At 40.3% G+C, this 20826-nt stretch overlaps 1 protein-coding gene across 1 annotated transcript in view; it reads left to right on the forward strand.

Moving 5' to 3' along the window:
* Window positions 1-20826, forward strand: part of LOC118399909 (neurexophilin-2-like) — a 95679-nt gene that overhangs the window by 41008 nt on the left and 33845 nt on the right. The window lies entirely within an intron of this gene.

Below are 20826 nucleotides of genomic sequence, written 5' to 3' on the forward strand. Positions count from 1 at the left end.
CTAATCCCAGAATGCCATTCACTATAAGAGGCAAATAAACAAAAGCTGTGTTCGAATACTCATACTAACTGCACTAACCGTACTATTTGTGATGTAAATCGAGTATGTCGTATGCTTATTGGTCATACTATGGATATAGTTAGTATACCAAAAGTTCCCGGATGCCGTACTACATTCACCAAAATCCGAAGTATGCAAGCACTATTTCTGTGCTTTTAGGGCCCATAATGCAACTCTTCCGAAAATGGGCGTGGCTTCAACGTTTTCAGATTTGAAGAATCTGTTGGAAAATGTTGGAAAATATGCAACCGAAGTCTGACGAGAATGGATACAAATTAATTGCTTTAACTAATTATGTTGAGCAATGTAATAAAGTAATGACTTTTCAAATAAGTTACGTTATACATTATGTTGGCTGACAATTTGTTAGCTATTCTATCCTTACTAGCCCACCTATAATTTTAGCCCAAACAACTACCTCTTTCCCTACTGTATTTATTTTATTTATTTATTTTGCTCCTTTGCACCCCATTATTTTTATTTCTACTTTGCACATTCTTCCACTGCAAATCTACCATTCCAACCAAACCATACCATTCCACTTGCTATATTGTATTTACTTTGCCACCATGGCATAGCATATCATTATAGCAGAATGTTAGCTAGCTACCTAACGTCAGTTGGCTACTAATACATCGGACGTGCCATTATAATAATTATATTTTTATTTATTTATCCGTTATTTTACCAGGTAAGTTGACTGAGAACACGTTCTCATATACAGCAACAACCTGGGGAATAGTTACAGGGGAGAGGAGGGGGGTGAATGAGCCAATTGTAAACTGGGGATTATCAGGTGACCATGATGGTTTAAGGGCAAGATTGGGAATTTAGCCAGGACACCGGGGTTAACACCGGGGTAAACACCCCTACTCTTACGACAAGTGCCATGGGATCTTTAATGACCTATTCTTAGCTTAGTTAAGTGGTATAGTCGTTGTGCATTCTCAATGAATATTGTTAATTCGGGTGCGTTCGTAAATTCGCTCTGGCTATCTAATCTGATTTCAGAACACTCCCATCTGAGTGTACCAGAGAGCAGAATAACTGATGAATTTTACGGACGCTCAAACACCCGTTGAATATGGATGGTGTCAGTTAAATACAGCAAAAAAGGGCATTTAAATAGTTGCCAGCAGCACAGTTAGTCACCAATGCTCTGGATAACAGCTCTGTTAGGGCGAGTAAAAGGGTCAGAGTGAGGTGTTCTCTCATTTGTGTCTGGAAGTAGCTAGCAAGCTAGCCAACGTTAGCCAGTTAGCTTTGGTGCTTGACTGCTTTTGTGAGGTCAGAATGCTCAGAATAACCCTACTACTCGGCCAGAGCATCCAGTGTGCACTCTGAATACTCTGAGCGCATTCTGGCCCTCCATATTGAATTGACAAACACTCCCAAAGTCGTAAGATGGCCAGCGAGTAATTTGTTATGCTAACAAGCTAGCAAGAGGTTGCATAGCAACAGCGTCAACTTCCGGTAGACAGGCGTAGCGCTAGTACGCTCAACTGAAAGGGTACCATTCATTACAGTATACTAAAATGAACTAATAGTACATAGTATGTAGTATATACTCATTAAGTATGTAGTATACAGTATGTTAGTATGGGTATTTGAACACAGCTAAAAGTCAAAGTCAAAGATGTCTGTGCCCATTGCCTGAAAAATATTAACTTAGTTTGGCCACTTTTCAGCACAAGTTGACAAGTTGTTACCCGTTTTTGACAAATCACAAAGCATATAAAATGTTATCACCTCACAGATCATCAACCAAATACAAGCCTACTGCGTAGCCTAACCGTAGCATGAACGCTAAACAGGGATGAAACCATTTTAGGGGGGTTTCTGGGGGGTATAATTACATTTGTGAGGGGGTTTCAAGTCCATATGTCGTAGAAATGGGAGTAGGTATCATGGGGGGATATGATGCAGGAAATATTACTATGATGGGGGTTTTATCAATAAATGGAGGGGCAAACACAGAATAAGTTAATAGGCTAAATACAAATAAAACCCCGGGAAAGGGGGGTCTAAACTGGCAACCCCGAAATTACAATCTGATGATGGGTTCAAAACAACTTGGAACTGGAAACACGGAAATCTCAGACTTCCAACCTAAATGCGTTCATGACAACTGGGAACTCTGAAAAAAACGAGCTCCGACTTGGAAAAAACGTTTTGAACGGTAATCCAACTCGGAATTCCAACTCGGGAACTTGGGCCTCTAATTATAAATGGACAAGTTTAAACATAAACTATAGATAATTAGCAGGCAGCCTGACTTGGTTTGAGGGCAGCGTGGGTTAACTCTCCCGCTGCGTAACAATCACATTTTGGATCAGTGAGTGCATTCTGATATCACTCACATAAAAAAAAACTAGTGCTGGAGGAAGCATTAGAGATATTTGGAACTGACACTTGAAAGTATTAAAAAATATGCCTAAATTAGGCATGCCTATACAGTGCCTTCAAAAAGTATTCATACAGCCTGAATTCGAAATTAATTAAATATATTTTTTTCTCTCATCTATCTACACACAATAGCCCATAATGACAAATTAAAAACCTATTTTTAGAAACGTTTAGACATTTATTGAAAATTAAATACAGCAATTACATTCAGAAGTTTACATACACCTTAGCCAAATACATTTAAACTCAGTTTTTCACAATTCCTGACATTTAATCCTAGTAAATATTCCCTGTTTTAGGTCAGTTGCGATCACCACTTTATTTTAAGAATGTGAAATGTCAGAATAATAGAGTAGAGTGTTACAACTTCTAACGATGGTGAGTGGAGGAGACAAGCGCAGAGAGCAGGTAATTGAGTACGTGGATATTTTATTCCATAGACTGTGGAACCACGACATGCAAAACACCAGGGCGCATGAAACAACCCGTCCCAAAATACAATGGACTAAAAACTGTCCGGAAAAATACTGACAACACTCATACATAGATAACAGGAAACAAGCCCGCACAAAATACCCAGCGGGCCTAGTGCCCTTAAATAGCCTACAAACAAACACTAACTCAAAACAGGTGTCCCCAATTAAACCCAATAAACAGAAACAAACTGAAAGGGAATCGATGGCAGCTAATAGGCCGGCGACGACGACCGCCGAGCGCCGCCCGAACAGGAAGAGGCACCATCTTCGGCGAGATTTGTGACATAGAGAGAATGATTTATTTCAGCTTTTATTTCTTTCATCACGTTCCCAGTCAGAAGTTTACATACACTCAATTAGTATTTGGTAGCATTGCCTTTAAATTGTTTAACTTGGGTCAAAGTAGGCCGAACCGACTTGCCAAAACTATAGTTAGTCAACAAGACATTTGTGGAGTGGTTGAAAAATTTGTTTTAATGACTGCAACCTCAGTGTATGTAAACTTCCGACTTCAACTGTATCTTATTTCATACCCTTTAGTTAATACTTTGTGGAAACACCTTTGGCAGCGATTACAGCTGTGAGTCTTTCTGGGTAAGGCTCTAAGAGCTCTCCACACCTGGATTGTCCAACATTTGCCGATCATTTTTTTTATTCTTCAAGCTCTGTTAAATTGGTTGTTGATCATTGCTACACTACCGTTTTCAAGTCTTGGTTTAGGTCAATACTATAACTCGGCCGCTCAGGAATATTCACTTTCTTCTTGGTAATCAACTCCAGTGTAGATTTGGCCTTGTGTTTTAGGTTATTGTCCTGCTGAAAGGTGAATTCATCTCCCAATGTCTGGTGGAAGCAGACTGAACCAGGTTTTCATCTAGGATTTTGCCTACACTTAGCTCCTTTCAGTTTATTTTTTCCTGAAAAACTCCTCAGTCCTTCATGATTACAAGCATACCCATAACATGATGCAGCCACCACTGTGCTTGAAAATATGGAGAGTGGTAATAAGTAATGTGTTGTGTTGGATTTGCCCCAAATATAACACCTTGTATTCAGGACATGAAGTTAATTTCTTTGCCACATGTTTTGCACTATTACAGGGTTCCTTCTTTTCACTCTGTCAAATAGGTTAGTAATTGTGGAGAAACTACAATGTTGTTGATCCATCCTCAGTTTTCTCCTATCACAGCTATTAAACTCTGTAAGTGTTTTAAAGTCATCCTTTGGCTTCATGGTGAAATCCCTGAGCGGTGTACTTCCTCTCCGGCAGTTAGGAAGGACGCCTGTATCTTTGTAGTGACTGGGTGTATTGATACACCATCCAAAGTGTAATTAATAACTTCACCATACTCAAAAGGATATTAAATGTCTGCTCTTTTATTTTTACCAATCTACCCATAGGTGCCCTTCTTTGTGAGGCATTGGAAAACCTCCCTGGTCTTTGTGGTTTAATCTGTGTTGGGTACAGAGATGAAGTAGTCCTTAAAAAAACATGTTTAACATTATTATTGCACACAGAGTGAGTCTATGCAAATAATTAAGCAATTTATTTTCTCCTCGACTTATTTGTACTTGCCAATGGGGTTGAATACTTGTTGACTCAAGACATTTCAGCATTTAAACATTACATCAATTTAGAGTTGTTAAATGGGAGTGAAGAGTGTGTTGACAAGCACCATAATTTGTAATAAAAGAAAACATTATGCATACCAACATATTAGCAAAGAATTAAGAGTGATCAATGTGCTCGTGTCAGGCGAAAATTAAATGAAACGTTTTACCATTGCCTCATTTGATGTACAGTCACGTTCATTGGTGGTTGTCTGAAGCTTGCACAAATGTCGATGCCTCAATTGCGATTGGTTATTCCCCATCATTGGCAACAATGTCAATGAGTAATGTCAATAAGCACAATTCATCACTATGGTCAGTACATTTACATTTGATATAAGCCTCAGAGAAATCTGAAAACATATTGATGTCACAAATACATACTTCTTATACAGTTCTTTATTAAACATGTAGTAATTTGTTACATTGGACTGTGTAAAACCTAGCAGTACTACTTATTTCACTGAGTGTGAGGTGGATGTATAGCATTTTGCACAAAAAACATGATTTATTTGTCTCTTTGAAATGAACCCATCAAGTGATAGATTTGTCATTGAACAATGCCATGATTGGATAGTGAAAAAAATAACCAATATCTTTCATAATTTCTTTAAACAATAAAAACTAATTTACCAACAATTCTGAAAATGGATATATAGCATTTTGAAATGAAATGCTTCAAAATGTACAAATTTAACATAGAAATCCTTGAATGAGATGGCCAGTATCTAGGTATTCCACAAACTGCAGCATTTTCCATCAATGGGGAAAATCCTTCAAAGTCTTTAAATGATTACGTATTGTTATTATTACGTATATTTTAACTGGGACAATGTACAGTACAACAAAACAGTCTCAGGATCATGACTCAGGATATGATATGACACAGATGCAGACACTGGAGATGGATAGTACAGTTCTCCGATTATTTATTAGAGACACAGGGCAGGCAAAGGGCAGGTCGAGGGCAGGCAGAGGTTCGTAATCAGGTCAGAATCAGGCAGGTACAGGACGGCAGGCAGGCTCAGGGTCAGGGCAGGCAGAATGGTCAGAACCAGGTAAAACTAGGAATCAGAACTAGAGAAACAGGATGGTGGGAAAGAACGCATATAAGACCTGACAATACAAGGTGAACTGGCAACAGACAAACAGAGAACACAGATTTAAATACACAGGGGATAATGGGAAGATGGGCCACAGTTGGAGGGGGGTGGAGACAAGAAAAAAGACAGGTAAAACAGATCAGGGTGTGACACTCAGTGCACTTGAGAACAGATGTGTCAGACCAGATTTAGCCAACAGCTATTTTCTATCTGCAGTACCTGGAAAGGTGAACATATAAACAAGTAAGCATGTGACATTAATAAAACTAGGTGAATCTAGGTGAATATATATATCATTGTTGGCCTATTGTTCCCAATCAGAGGCAGCTGTTTATCGTTGTCTCTGATTGGGTATCATATTTAGGCAGCCATTTCTCCATTGTGCTTTGTGGGATGTTGTCTAGGTATAGTTGCCTGTGAGCACTACTTTGAGCTTCACGTTTCGTTTTTCGCTTTATTGTTCTTCTTTGAGTTTCTTTTCCTAATAAAGAGGATGGAAACATACCACGCTGCATCTTGGTCCACTCCTTATAACGATCGTTAACACAGAAACGTTTCCACACAGGAGTAAAGACGTTGTACATAATAATCATCAGACACATTGCTATTGGAAATATAAGTTGTAAAAACAGTAAAAAAAAAACATCACCAAACCACACAGGAAAAAAAGGTTAATAATGGCTACAACTCTGCTGTTCTTTTAAGCACTGTTTCAGTTTTTGTGTAAACGCACTGACAATAGCTATACATTCTACGTTTTTCGGGAAGTTGGTTGCAGTGGTGAACAGCTTTTACAGAAAATGCTGATTGGGCAAAAGCTGTTCTACACACTGGAATTATACTGTTGCCATTCACTATGTGACCCTATAGATAGTAGTCACTTGACTAAACATAAAAAAAACAGCTTTACATTTCAACATTTACAAAGTTGAAATCCACGTGAAACTGGGTGAAAGTGCCACGTCCGTTTGTGATATAACAACAACAAAGAAGTTACTGCAAACAACAAACATGAATTTGGTTCTCTCTGACATTATTGCACAACGACAGAACAGCAGAATCTATACTGCAATTTCTTTTGGACCACACTGCTCGACGCACCTCACATCCATTTTGTCCACAAAACAAAAACAATAGCAAAGGTTTTGGGGCGGACAGTGGTGCTGTTTCCCCTGCTGTGGATTCCATCTTTAACAAATTGTGTTTCTTGAGAATTAAACAGTGGCGATGATCATTTGGTTGTTGATCAAAAAATGTTCAATGCCGTTCAGCAAACTCCAGGCGCTTACATTTGTTGGATGACATGAAAATAGAGCCCTTTGGATTGCAATTTCATTCAAAAACACGACTGCCTACAAAAAGACTAACACAACCATTCTTCTCTCTTGAGTGCAAAGCAGACAAAAAAGAAAATGTGTCTGTTCTAAAAGTCAGAATAGATCAATACATTTTCTTTGCCATCACTAAATCATGATCAAAATTGGAAGTACAACTATCCAAAGGTCTAGAATTCTGGGCAATTGCTCTCTTTGTATGCATATTTTACCAAACATTTTCATACAGCTCAAATCCAAAATGACTCCTGAGGAAAAAATATGTCTGAAATAATAAGCACATTGTGTGCAGGATTTATTCATCAGTATCATCACAATCCAATTCCATGTATTCAATACAAAGGTTGGTTTATGTATAGTTTTGTAGACTTTCAATTGGTGTACTGTCCACAATAGAAATAAGGAAAGGTGAATACAATGAAGGAACACAACTGATATGAATGTACAGGCCTAAATCCACATCTAAGCAAAGCTCTATATTGGAAGGCCACAATGATGGAGATGATGACTTAGGAGTAACCCAAAGTCATGTATAAGTAACCTAACTTCATTTTCCGCATCTCTGCATGCAAAAAAAAAAAAATCATAACAATATGACAGTCTCCGTTGACTAGATCTTTCCATTTGACAAAGTAATACACTGATGGAGTGATTTCGAATTTAGTGCAGTAGTATTGATTATTAACATAACATTTAACGGTACATTTTGTATTCAATGACATTTGTATTTAACGTTTTGCAAAAGGTGGTCTAAGATATCCAAGTCAGGTACTAAGAAAATGTGTTTGGTAAATGTATTTGAGCATTTGATCATTGCTGTTCTGCTTTAGATACGGTTCGAAACAGATCCAACAATTGCTTGTACGCGAATGAGAAAAACTGTAAATATGAATATGAATGACAAAGTAATAACACTGGACATTCTAGGCATGGATACCCACATGTTTGAATTAATGAAGCTTGCACTTTTTAGCAGAAAATCTTTGAGGCGTCTGTGAAATGGCATATATTTTACAACAGTGACCAGCTGGGATCATATGTCATTGTTCATTTCCTGTATCTTTTATTACAAAGGTCAAGGTGGATAATTCTGTCCGGATATCTCTACTCTTTAAAGACCAGACATGACAGTGAGGAAAACTCCTTAGGGCTGGAAAACATAAATTAGAGGTAGTAGTACCAATATCCAATCTCGTAAATATGAAGAGTTTATTTTCGAAACGCGATAAACTCAATTTTTTCCACGTTTGCATTTTTTCATCTGAAATTAAGGCTCATGGGTCCCTTTCTATGTGTATGAATTATTGCAAACTTTTAAAACATTTACTTCAGGTGTGCTTTTTTTTCTCACTAAATGCAATATCAAAAATGCGCTGTGTCCATTGTTTAGATGAATGGAAAATTCCATACGGTTTTTGCATCTGGCGCAAAAGTGAGTAATTTAGCAAATACTTTCCATTATATTTCTCTATTCAGTTGTAAGTTAGTTTTCTTTAAATATTTTTCCCACACTTAGGAACGTAATCAGAACCTTATCTTAATAATTTAGGCTAACCCCTGACTTAGTCAGCCAGATGTGGTGATAGACAGCTGCCAACGTTAAAAAATATTACAGTTTACGAATACTACAGTATAGGCTTGGGTGATTTACCGTTTATACTGTAAACCAGGGTATTTCGAAATACCGACGATATGATATATACTTTTTAAATAGTGCCCCTTGTGTGCATATTTAGTAATACTGTATACCCCGTTATGGTACAGAAACAATATGACAGTATGAAAATCTAGATACTACCCAACACACCTACAATACTTACTATAGAATTGTATTTTATAAGAGAATTCATACTTTCTCGTCTTTTGGTCACTAAAGACACGGCTCAGTCGTTTGGTCGATTAGTTCGATTTTCATGGATGTGACCCAGGTGTTCATTCTTTATGTTCCGTATACCTAATACGTAGTATGCGTAAGGGATAAACACAGACATTCTGTACATTACCTTGGCAATAATGGACGCTGAGTCGCTTTGCATAGTAATGTACAGAACAAAGATGTTTATCCCGCTTATACCACAGTTGCGAATCTTAGATTTTTTTTATAGTATAATTCAGACTTTCTCATCTTTTTGTTGCTAGAGACGAGACCAAGTAATTTGTTCGATTAGTCAGATACAGTACAATTGGAAAGTATTGATCCCTTGACTTTTTCCACATTTTGTTACGTTGCAACATGATTCAAAAATGTATAAAATCTTCTTTTCCCTCATCAATCTACACACAATGATATTACCCCAATGATAAAGTGAAAACAGGTTTTTGTAAATGTATTAAACATAAAAAACAAGAGTACCTTATTACATAAGTATTCAGAACCTTTGGTATTAGACTCGAAGTTGAGCTCAGGTGTCACGGTTTTCTAATGAGAGTCGGACCAAACTGCAGCGCGTATATTGTGATCCATGTTTATTTACACAACGTAACACGAATCCAAAACACAAACTCTACAAAACAATAAACGTAGTGAAAACCGAAACAGCCTTAACTGGTGCAAACTAACACAGACTAAGGACATCAAGACACTCAGGACAATCACCCACAATACAACCAAAGAATATGGCTGCCTAAATATGGCTCCCAATCAGAGACAACGATAAACACCTGCCTCTGATTGAGAACCACTTCAGACAGCCATAGACTCTCCTAGAACACCCCACTAAGCTACAATCCCACTAAGCTACACACCACATACAAAAACCCATGTCACACCCTGGCCTGACCAAATACATAAAGAAAAACACAAAATACTTCGACCAGGGCGTGACATCAGGTGCATCCAGCTTCCATTGATCATCCTTGAGATGTTTCAACAACTTGATTGGAGTCCACCTGTGGTAAATTCAATTGAATGTACATGATTTGGAAAGGCACACACCTGTCTATATAAAGTCCCACAGTTGACAGTGCATGTCAGAGCAAAATCCAAAACATGAGGTCGAAGGAATTGTCCCTAGAGCTCCGAAACAGGATTGTGTCAAGGCACAGATATGGGGAAGGGTACCAAAAAATGTATGCAGCATTGAAGGTCCCCTAGAACACATTGGCTTCCATCAGGTATCCCCCTTTCCTTTCCCTTTCATAAATGGAAGAAGTTTGAAACCACCAAGACTCTTCCTAGAGCTGGCCGCCCGGTAAAAATTAGAATTTTGGGAAAACGGCCATGATGGTCACTCTGACAGAGCTCCAGAGTTCCTCTGTGGAGAGGGAGAACCTTCCAGAAGTACAACCATCTCTGCAGTACTCCACCAATTAGGCCAGATGGAAGCCACTCCTCAGTAAAAGGCACTTGACAGCCCACTTGGAGTTTGCCAAAAGATGCCTAAAGGACTCTCAGACCATGAGAAACAATATTCTCTGGTCTGATGAAACCTTGCACCATCCCTACGGTGAAGCATGGTGTTGGCAGCATCATGCTGTGTGGATGTTTTTCAGCGGCAGGGACTTGGAGACTGGTCAGGATTGAGGGCAAGATGAAAGGAGCAAAGTACAGAGATCCTTGATGAAAACCTGCTCCAGAGCGCTTAGGACCTGGGCGAAGGTTCACCTTCTAACAGACAAGACAATGCAGGAGTGACTTCAGGACAAGTCTCTGATTGTCCTTGAGTGGCCCAGCCAGTGCCTGGACTTAAACCCAATTGAACATCTCTGGAGAGACCTGAAAATAGCTGTGCAGCGACTCTCCCTATCCAACCCGACAGAGCTTGAGAGGATCTGCAGAGAAGAATGGGAGAAACTCCCCAAATAAAGATGTGCCAAGCTTGTAGCGTTATACCCAAGAGGACTCAAGGCTGTAATCACTGCCAAAATAACGGATAAAAAAAACATTTAAAAAATGCTGCCGAAATGTGTGCCTCGACACAATCCTGACTTGGAACGCTACGGACAATTCCTTCAAACTCATGGCTTTGTTTTTGTTCTGACATGCACAGTCAACTGTGGGTCCATATATAGACAGGTGTGTGCCTTTCCAAGTCATGTCCAATCAATTGAATTTAGCACAGGTGTACTCCAATTAAGTTGTAGAAACATCTCAAGGATGATCAATGAAAACAGATTGCACCTGAGCTCAACTTCGAGTCTCAAGCAATTAGTCTGAATACTTATGTAAATAAGGTATTTCTGTTTTTATTTTTTTTCTCTTTATTTGCAAAAAAACTGTTTTTGTCATTATTGTGTTATTGTGTGTAGATTGATTAGGTGGAAAAATGATTTCATACATTCTAGAATAAGGCTGTAAGGTAATATAATGAGGGGTCTGAATACTCTCCGAATGCACTGTATCTGTAAGGTCTCTCAGTCGAGCAATGAATTTCAAACACAGATTAAACCACAAAGACCAGGGAGGTTTTCCAATGCCTCGCATAGATGGGCACCTATTGGTAGGTGGATAAAAAAATAAACAGACATTGAATATCCCTTTGAGCATGGTGTAGGTGTTAATTACTTAATGGATACACCCAGTCACTACAACGATACAGGCTTCCTTCCTAACTCAGTTGCCGGTGAGGAAGGAAACCATTCAGGGATTTCATCATAAAGCCAATGTTGACTTTAAAACAGATACAGAGTTTAAAGGCTGTGATAGGAGAAAACAGGATGGATTAACCACATTGTAGTTACTCCACAATGCTAACCTAAATCGCAGAGTGAAAAGAAGGAAGCTTGTACAGAATAAACATTTTCCAATTATGCATTCTGTTTGCAATAAGCACTAAAGTAAAACGGCCCAAAAATTGGTAAAGAAATAACCTTTATGTCCTGAATAGAAAGTGTTATGTTTGGGGCAAATCCAACATAACACATCACTGAGTATCACTTTTCAAATGCTTTAAGTTCCTCAGCGTACACATCACGGGCAAACTGAAATGGTCCACCCACACAGACAGTGTTGGCTAAGAACGCGCAACAGTGCCTCTTCAACTTCAGGAGGCTGAATACATTTCTCGTCACCTAAAACCCTCAGACAATTTTACAGATTCACAATTGAGAGCATCCTGTCGGACTGTATCACAGCCTGGTATGGCAACTGCACCGCCCACAACCACAGGGCTCTCCAGAGGGTGGTGCGGTCTGCACAACGCATCACCGGGGACATCCAGATAGCGAGGTCAGTACAGGTGCATCAAAGCTGGGACTGAGAGATTGAAAACAGGTTCTTTCTCAAGTCCATCAGACTGTTAAACAGCCATCACTAGCACAGAGAGGCTGCTACCTTCTTCTTCTTATTTTACCTTTTATGCTACCTTCATACAGACTTGAAATCATGTGTCACTTTAATAAATGGAACACTAGTCACTTTAATAATGTTTACATATCTTGCATTACTCATCTCATATGTATATACTGTATTCTTTACTATCTATTGCATCTTAGTCTATGCCGTGGTCATTGCTCATCCATATATTTATATAGTCTTATTCCATTCCTTCACTTAGATTTGTGTGCATTAGTTATTTGTTATGTAATTGCTAGAAATTACTTGTTAAATATTTCTGCACTGTCGGAACTAGAAGCACAAGCATTTCGCTACACTCGGAATAACATCTGCTAACCATGTGTATGTGACCAATAAAATTTGATTTGATCATGTTATGGTTATGCTTGTCATCGGCAAGGACTAGGGAGTTTTTTAGGATAAAAAGAAAGGAATTAAGCTATGCACAGGCAAAATCCTAGAGGAAAACCTGCTACAGTCTGCTTTCCAACAGGCACTGGGAGACAAATTAACCTTTCAGCAGGACAATAACCTAAAAGACAATGCCAAATATACAGTGGAGTTGCTTACCAAGACAACATTGAATGTTCCTGAGTGGCCTAGTTACAGTTTTGACCTATATCGGCTTGAAAATCTATGGCAAGACTAGAAAATGACTGTCTAGCAATTATCAGCAACCAACTTGACAAAGCTTGAAGAATTTAAAAATATTGTGCAAATATAGTACAATCCAGGTTTGCAAAGTTCTTAGAGACGTACCCAGAAATACTCACAGCTGTAATTGCTGCCAAAGGTGATTCTAACTTGTATTGACTCAGGGGTGTTAATAGTTATGTACATTTGATATCTGTTTTTTCATTTGAAATACATTTGCAAACATTTCAAAAAATATGTTTTACTGTCATTAATTGGGTATTGTGTGTAGATGGGTGAGAGAAAACGCGTATTTAATCAAAAAAAATTCAGGCTATAACACAACACATAAGTCAAGGGATGTGAATACTTTCTGAATGTACTGTAAATATACTACAGCATTTCATTTGCAAATACCCTTCAACTCCTGCGTATTGCAATTTGTGCCACCCATAAGTAACAAACCTACATGCCAAGTATAGACCATGTATTATGTTTCCTACAGATTATAGAAAAGAGCAGAAGCGCAGTCTTACCTGTCCACAGGTTATGGAAATGTGCTGTTTTAATATTTCACCAGTCGGTTTCCTGAAGGAGAAAGCCTCAATTTCTATGTTGACAATAATTCAACCTGAACACTACGGTATACCACAGTCCGCAAAAACGCTACAGTAAATACTACAGTATATACTACAGTTTTATTTTACCATGTTATTTATTCTATAGTTAACTGTAAATACTACAATATACCACAGTAAATACTACAGTGAATACTTTAGTATTCATACCATAGTATATGATCATATTTTTTCATGCACGTGTCACTCTCAGCTGTTCGCGTGCTGACTACCTAGGGTCATACTGTGAGCTCTTGCGTGTCATGGAGTTTTTGGTTATGTATCCCTTCGCCAGTTTGGAGCCTGTGGTATCTGATCCTGTTGGTCAAAATAGGAAACTTTCTAAACAACCTCATGAAAAGGAGAGAGCCGAGATCCAGCAATGGGAAACGATAATAGGCTACTTGCTGCAAACATATGGAGGCTGCAAACATCCTAACAGAAAAACCTGTAAAAACCCCATAAGATTGTTCCAAAAGTTGCTTAAATGTCCAAATAGAAAACACACATTGTATACACTGTTCACCCTCTGAATACAACAAGTGAGTTATGTTATATTGGCACAATATTGTTGAAACAAAGGAATAATTTTTAGATGTATTTATTTATGTATCGATAGTTCATTACATGCAACTGTTTAAAACCCAATCTGGATACTTTTTCTATCAGAGTTCTGTTCTTACTTAGGAGAATGGGGGGAGGGGACCCTTTGCCTGGTCCAGTCAGTGTTCCCCCTCCGCAAAATACAGCTGGAAGATTTTTTCATTCATAATTCTGATAAAACGTGGGCTTAAAAACTATGTTCAGTAATTCATTTAACGTTTAACATTTTAATAACAAGGGCAAATCTGAGGGGGCACGTGCCCTTTGTTCCCCCTATGTCATGACACCTCTTGGTGAGAGTGTGTGTGCGTGCCTGGATGCATGTGTATGGGCGTGTCTGTGTGTTATTATAAAGGTGTGTGTGTATTTACTAAAGCTATTAGACCTACCCATCTAGTCAACAGGCAGACAGAGGGACACACACAGTAATTGAACCAGCGATACTGCTGCCCTGCAGTATCGAAATGTGAATCCCTTTGTAAGAAATGTGAATCGCTTCGCTAGCTAACTAGCTCAGCTATGCTGATCTTGAACTACTGTTAGTACACTGCTCAAAAAAATAAAGGGAACACTTAAACAACACAATGTAACTCCAAGTCAATCACACTTCTGTGAAATCAAACTGTCAACTTAGGAAGCAACACTGATTGACAATAAATTTCACATGCTGTTGTGCAAATGGAATAGACAACACGTGGAAATTATAGGCAATTAGCAAGACACCCCCAAAAAAGGAGTGGTTCTGCAAGTGATAACCACAGACCACTTCTCAGTTCCTATGCTTCCTGGCTGATGTTCCTGCAAGAGGAAGGCATTGATGCTATGGACTGGCCCGCCCGTTCCCCAGACCTGAATCCAATTGAGGAGATCATGTCTCGCTCCATCCACCAACGCCCCGTTGCACCACAGACTGTCCAGGAGTTGGCGGATGCTTTAGTCCAGGTCTAGGAGGAGATCCCTCAGGAGACCATCCGCCACCTCATCAGGAGCATGCCCAGGCGTTGTAGGGAGGTCATACAGGCACGTGGAGGTCACACACTCTACTGAGCCTCATTTTGACTTGTTTTAAGGACATTACATCAAAGTTGGATCAGCCTGTAGTGTGGTTTTCCACTTTTATTTTCAGTGTGACTCCAAATCAAGACCTCCATGGGGTTGATACATTTGATTTCCATTGATCATTTTTGTGTGGTTTTGTTGTCAGCACATTCAACTATGTAAAGAAAAAAAGTATTTCATAAGAATATTTCATTCATTCAGATCTAGGATGTGTTATGTTTAGTGTTCCCTTTATTTCTTTGAGCAGTGTATATGTCTTTCTTTTGTAATTTCATTCTGGCTATCTTCTCCAATTTTAGAGCACTCTAAGTGTGCCAGAGAGCAGAAAAACGGATTAATTTCCGAAATGCGCAACACCCGCTGAATATGACAAGTGTAAGTAAAAGTCGGCAAAAAAAGTTACATTATTGCCAGTTATTATTATTATTATTATTATTGCCAGTTAGTCATTAACGCTCTAGATAACAGCCTGTGAACTGAACATGTGAACAGCCTAACCAGCTCTGCTCGGGTGAGTAAAATGGTCAGAGTAAGATGTTTACATTTAAGTCATTTAGCAGACGCTCTTATCCAGAGCCAAATGTTCTCTCATTTGTGTCTGGAAATCGGTAGCAAGCTAGCCAACTTTAGCCAGTTAGCTTGGGTGCTTGACTGCCGTTGTGCGGAACGCTAGAATCTACGTGTGCGCTCAGAATGCTTGGAGAGTGAACCGCTCTGAATTTACAAAAACACAATCTGACAGGGCTCGTCATTTACGAACCACCCAGAGCACACTCTGACACACTGAAGGCAATTTATGAACTCACACTTAGTTGTCAGTCAAATGTATTTAGCATCGATCAAATGGGCAGGCAGGTTCCCATTTAGTTGTCAAAACGTGGGTTGGGACAAGCATGCATTAGCAGTGAAGCTGCTGAAGGATGAGCAGGCTATTCCCCATTGTTTATCAGTGCAATTTTGACGGCCAACTAGCTGAAAAAGTTTGAGAGGGTTTATCTAATGTTCCCTCGTTAGATTTTAGCTCATCTCACTCTGGCTAGCATTAGTTGTTGATCTCGTTGTTGTTGATGTGAATAACTGAGGGGGAGCGAGCCTACCTTTTCATGGTTGTTTGATCAATAGGACTGTATATTTCACAAAAGAGGAATCCCATGGTGTTTACATATTTGCCGAAATCAATTCAGGTGTATTTTATGGCTGTTGGTGAATGTGTTCTAATGATCTAAATTTGCGGTGTTGCAACTACCTGTAAACACACAGTCCAGTTCAAGGTGAATGTGTTCTAATGATCTAAATTTGCGGTGTTGCAACTACCTGTAAACACACAGTCCAGTTCAAGGTGAATGTGTTCTAATGATCTAAATTTGCGGTGTTGCAACTACCTGTAAACACACAGTCCAGTTCAAAGTGAATGGTGGCAGGTCTTTGTGGCCAAAAGCTTATTTGCATAAAGGCCTACTGTAGCTCTGATTGGCTATGGCACACCAGTCTGCATAGACTCTGGTTCTGGTAGAGACAGATGGGTTTTATTTACGGCAGTGTCTATTAACTGTCCAAATGCATGGTCGCTTTCCCACTCTATATTGCTATAGAATTTTCACAAATGCCTTAATTCCCAAACATTCTATGAATTTATGAAGATGTGAAAATGACCAAATCCAAGTGCTTGCTTGTCAGAAAATGTTTTTAAAAAAAAGAGAAAAAAAGGTGTCATATTCTTCCTGTGGGTGTATATAAACAGATAAGAATAAGAATACGATTTTGTGTTGCTAAAACGCTGTCAGTTCCACTTTAATTCATTAATCCATTCATTCCGATTACCGTATGTTATTACAGTAGGTCTTCTCTGATATGAAATACAACATGTTACTTGCCACTAGGCTACCTATAAGTTACTGTCACATTCACGTTTTCTCTGTTCACATCTGTCACATATTGGACTTGTGAGAATGAAACTAAGTGGAATGGTGATGGAAGAGGCGCTCGGTCAGTCTCGGGAGCGGATGGAGGGATCTCCCTCTCTCTATGTCTCTCACTCTTTCCCTCTCTGGCCAGTTCTGGAGGAGTAAAGACACTGACATACATCACATATCTCCCTCTATACGCCTCTATACGCCCTCACTCCCAATCCAAATCTTCTGTGGATTTACCACTCTCATTCTGGGAGAACTATCTAGCTTACACTGGATCGATTAGCCAGTTCTGTAGCTACCCCACATCAGACCTGGGTTCAGATACTGTCTCACATCATTTCTTATTTTATCATTTCATATTTGTTTTCATATTTTAGCAGAGCTTTATTTAGATTGTCTGGTTACAATGTAACCAATAGTATAGTCCCAAAATGGCCCCAATCTGGCACTCCGGGCAGGCTAGAGCAAATGTACTGTTTGAAAGTTGTTGAATAGTATCAAATAGTATTTGAACCCAGGTCTGCTCCACATCTCCACATCTAGCAGTTTCTCTCCAGGAGAGAGGAGAGCAGTAGAAGAGAAGAGATGTGGTCAGCACTACTGCCTTTATGTCCAGATGGTGTGGATTGTAGAGAGCCCAGTAAGGGGTCCCTATGCTATGTCCTTGGGCAGACACAGTGATTCAGTACATACAGGACATACAGCCAGACATTCAGTGGTAAAGCAAAAGCATCCAAAATGCGTGAGAGGAAGACCTCACTGTACAGAAAGCACTGCACTGTGTATTCAGCTCTGTATTCAGCGTCCAGACCACAGGAAAGCGTTGGGATAATAACTGAAAGTGGTAGCTACAGTGATTACTGTTATTTGTGAAGGATATTACACTATTTAGATATCTATAGTAACAAATTGTTGACATTAGTGTACCATTTTCTGGCCCCATCGGAAACTGAGCCTTAGCCAAAGGAATTGTGCTCCTCTGCTGTAGTTTAGTAGGTGATAGTGTAATGGCTGTGTGTTCCCATAGATCGGCCAGACCAGCACAGAGGGGAATCAGGGACATATTCATAAGCACCATCCATTGCCTCAGCTCCAACTAACCACCATCAGCCATCTCTCCATTTCTGAGCCAGCGAAATATAATAAGTCCGAGAGAGAGAGAGAGAGAGGGGGGAGACGGAGGAGAGAGGGGAAAGAAAGAGAGGGGGGGAAGAGAGAGAGGGAGGGAGAGAGAGAAGGAAAGGGAGCCAGCTAGCTAGAGAGAACGAGAGAGAGAGAGAGAAGGTCAGAGAGGAAAAGAGAAACCCGTCTGAAACACAGAGAGAACAGCTCACAGGAGGAAGAAAGACATGAAACGTTTAGTCTTTTCATCATTTTCTAATCAGCCAATTACATCCCGCCTAGCGCTCCTGCCTGCCTTACAAACCACTCCAATTCCTTTGATACCCACTTTGCTCTGTGAGGAATTGGAAGGCGAAGACCAGATCGCACAGCTCTGGCAATGCATTGGGGGGGAAGGAATGGAGGGAGATGGAGAAAAATGGGAAAGAACAAGAAAAAGAAGGAAGCCTCGACCGACCACCCAACTTACTGGCAATGCAGTAGGGAGAATGAAGGGAGGAAGGGCGACAAAAAGAAAAGTGGGTCTTTATTAGTGCGAGTAACTTTGACACTTTGGGCAGACCGCAGAGCACCCAGCGCCAGTCCATCCGTCATCCAGCTTTCCCACTGATGAGCTGGGGAAACAAATCACAGGCAGACCAGGCTTTGCCTGCAGACCAGGCTTTGCCTGCAGCCCAAACGGCACCCTATTCCCTACCCTGGTCAAAATTAGTGCACTATGTAGGGAATAGAGTCCCATTTGGGACACAGCCTTTATTTTGCCGCCTGGGTGACTTGCTTGTCTGCAGTTGTCAGAAGCAAGGCCCATGTGTTCCCGGCATCCCAATCCCAATCCCGCTGATGTCTCCCCCCAACCTGCTATGCGCCATCCCCTCTTCTTCCCCTCACCCGCTGGGACTTCTCTCTTCTTCTCTTCCTTCTCTCTTCTTCTCTTCCATTTCTCCCCCTCCTTTTCTCTACCCCTTCTCCCTTTCCTCCCATATCTTCTCCCCCCCCTCTCATCTCCCCCTCTGCTCCTCCTCCTCTACTTCTTTCCTCTTTCCCCCCACTACCCCTCTCCCTCTCCCCCATTCCCCTATTTTTCTATTCATTATGTAGATAGGTCTCTCCGTTTTACCCCCATCCCTGGTGTTTATTTTATTCTTTATTCATCGCTGATATACAGTATATTTCTGCTATTTATCTCTTATGGAGTGGCAGCGTCATTGCTTATACTGCTTGATAAGTTGAGAACACAGAGAGCATCAATCACTGTCACTTAGCGCCTCAACGCAACGACGCGTCAACGATTCGTGGTCCTTCTGTAGCTCAGTTGGTAGAGCATGGCGCTTGTAACGCCAGGGTAGTGGGTTCGATCCCCGGGACCACCCATACATAGAATGTATGCACACATGACTGTAAGTCGCTTTGGATAAAAGCGTCTGCTAAATGGCATATACATACATATACATTCCCGTCTCTCATTCTGCCACCATACGCTCCCTCTCTCCTATCTGCCTCTCTTTCTCTCACTATATCTCTCTTTCTCTGTCTCTCGCTCTCCTCCTTTAACTGCCATGAACTCAACCAATACATAAATCTGCAAAGGGGGCACGGTTTGGCGTCGGCAATCTGAGTCAAATATATGTTTACACATTTACAAATGAGAAATTCAGCAGCGCGACGTCGGTTCTTATTCCGCTTTGCCTTTTTCGCCCCCTGGGAGGCTGCCTAGCTCTCCCCCCCTCCGCCTAGCGCCCGGCTTCTAGCCTCCAACTCCGAGAGTTTCTCTGTGCAACTTATTTAGATGAATGATTAAACTTAAAGCACAGCCAGGAGTCTTGCTACTCTTATTTAAAGAAGAATGGGAAAGCTGTCATCTTTTGATGCATTGCCTGCCATCCGGCATGCAAAAGAGATGTCCCCCCACCCACCTCTCACTACCTCCCTCTCTCTGCCTCTCTCTACCTCTCTCTCTTTCTCTCGCTCTGTGCCTCTCTCTCTCTCTCTCTACCTCCCTTGCTCTACCTTTGCTTCTCCTCCTCCCTCTCTTCCCCTATCTCTACTCTGAAAACAGTGTGATTGATCAGGGTGGAGCGGAATCAGTGACAACATCGTAGTCCACCCGCCCAACCGCCACCCGAGCAGGGCATGCCGATCTGAGAGATAGATAGAAGATTGCTTACTTCTCGGTGATCTATCAGTCACTGAAGTTACTCCAGAAAGAAAGAAAGAAAGAAAGAAAGAAAGAAAGAAAGAAAGAAAGAAAGAAAGAAAGAAAGAAAGAAAGAAAGAAAGAAAGAAAGAAAGAAAGAAAGAAAGAAAGAAAGAAAGAAAGGTTCCGATGGCTTTGGCTCTTCCACATCAAGCATGCATTAGTCACACTCACACTGTAGAAGAAAGCATTCTAGCATCATCATCACCTGTCTCTCTGTTAGAGTTATAATTATGTTGGAAGGAATGCTGAAACCTTGAGCACACACACACACACACACACACACACACACACACACACACACACACACACACACACACACACACACACACACACAGAAATGCTGAATTCCCCCAAAACCGTATCTCTAGATGGAAGAGTTACTGTGTTGATTGATGAGGTAATAAAAAAAATACTAAC

This window comes from Oncorhynchus keta, chromosome 21 (genome assembly GCF_023373465.1).
Source record: "Oncorhynchus keta strain PuntledgeMale-10-30-2019 chromosome 21, Oket_V2, whole genome shotgun sequence".
Taxonomy (NCBI): Eukaryota; Metazoa; Chordata; class Actinopteri; order Salmoniformes; family Salmonidae; genus Oncorhynchus; species Oncorhynchus keta.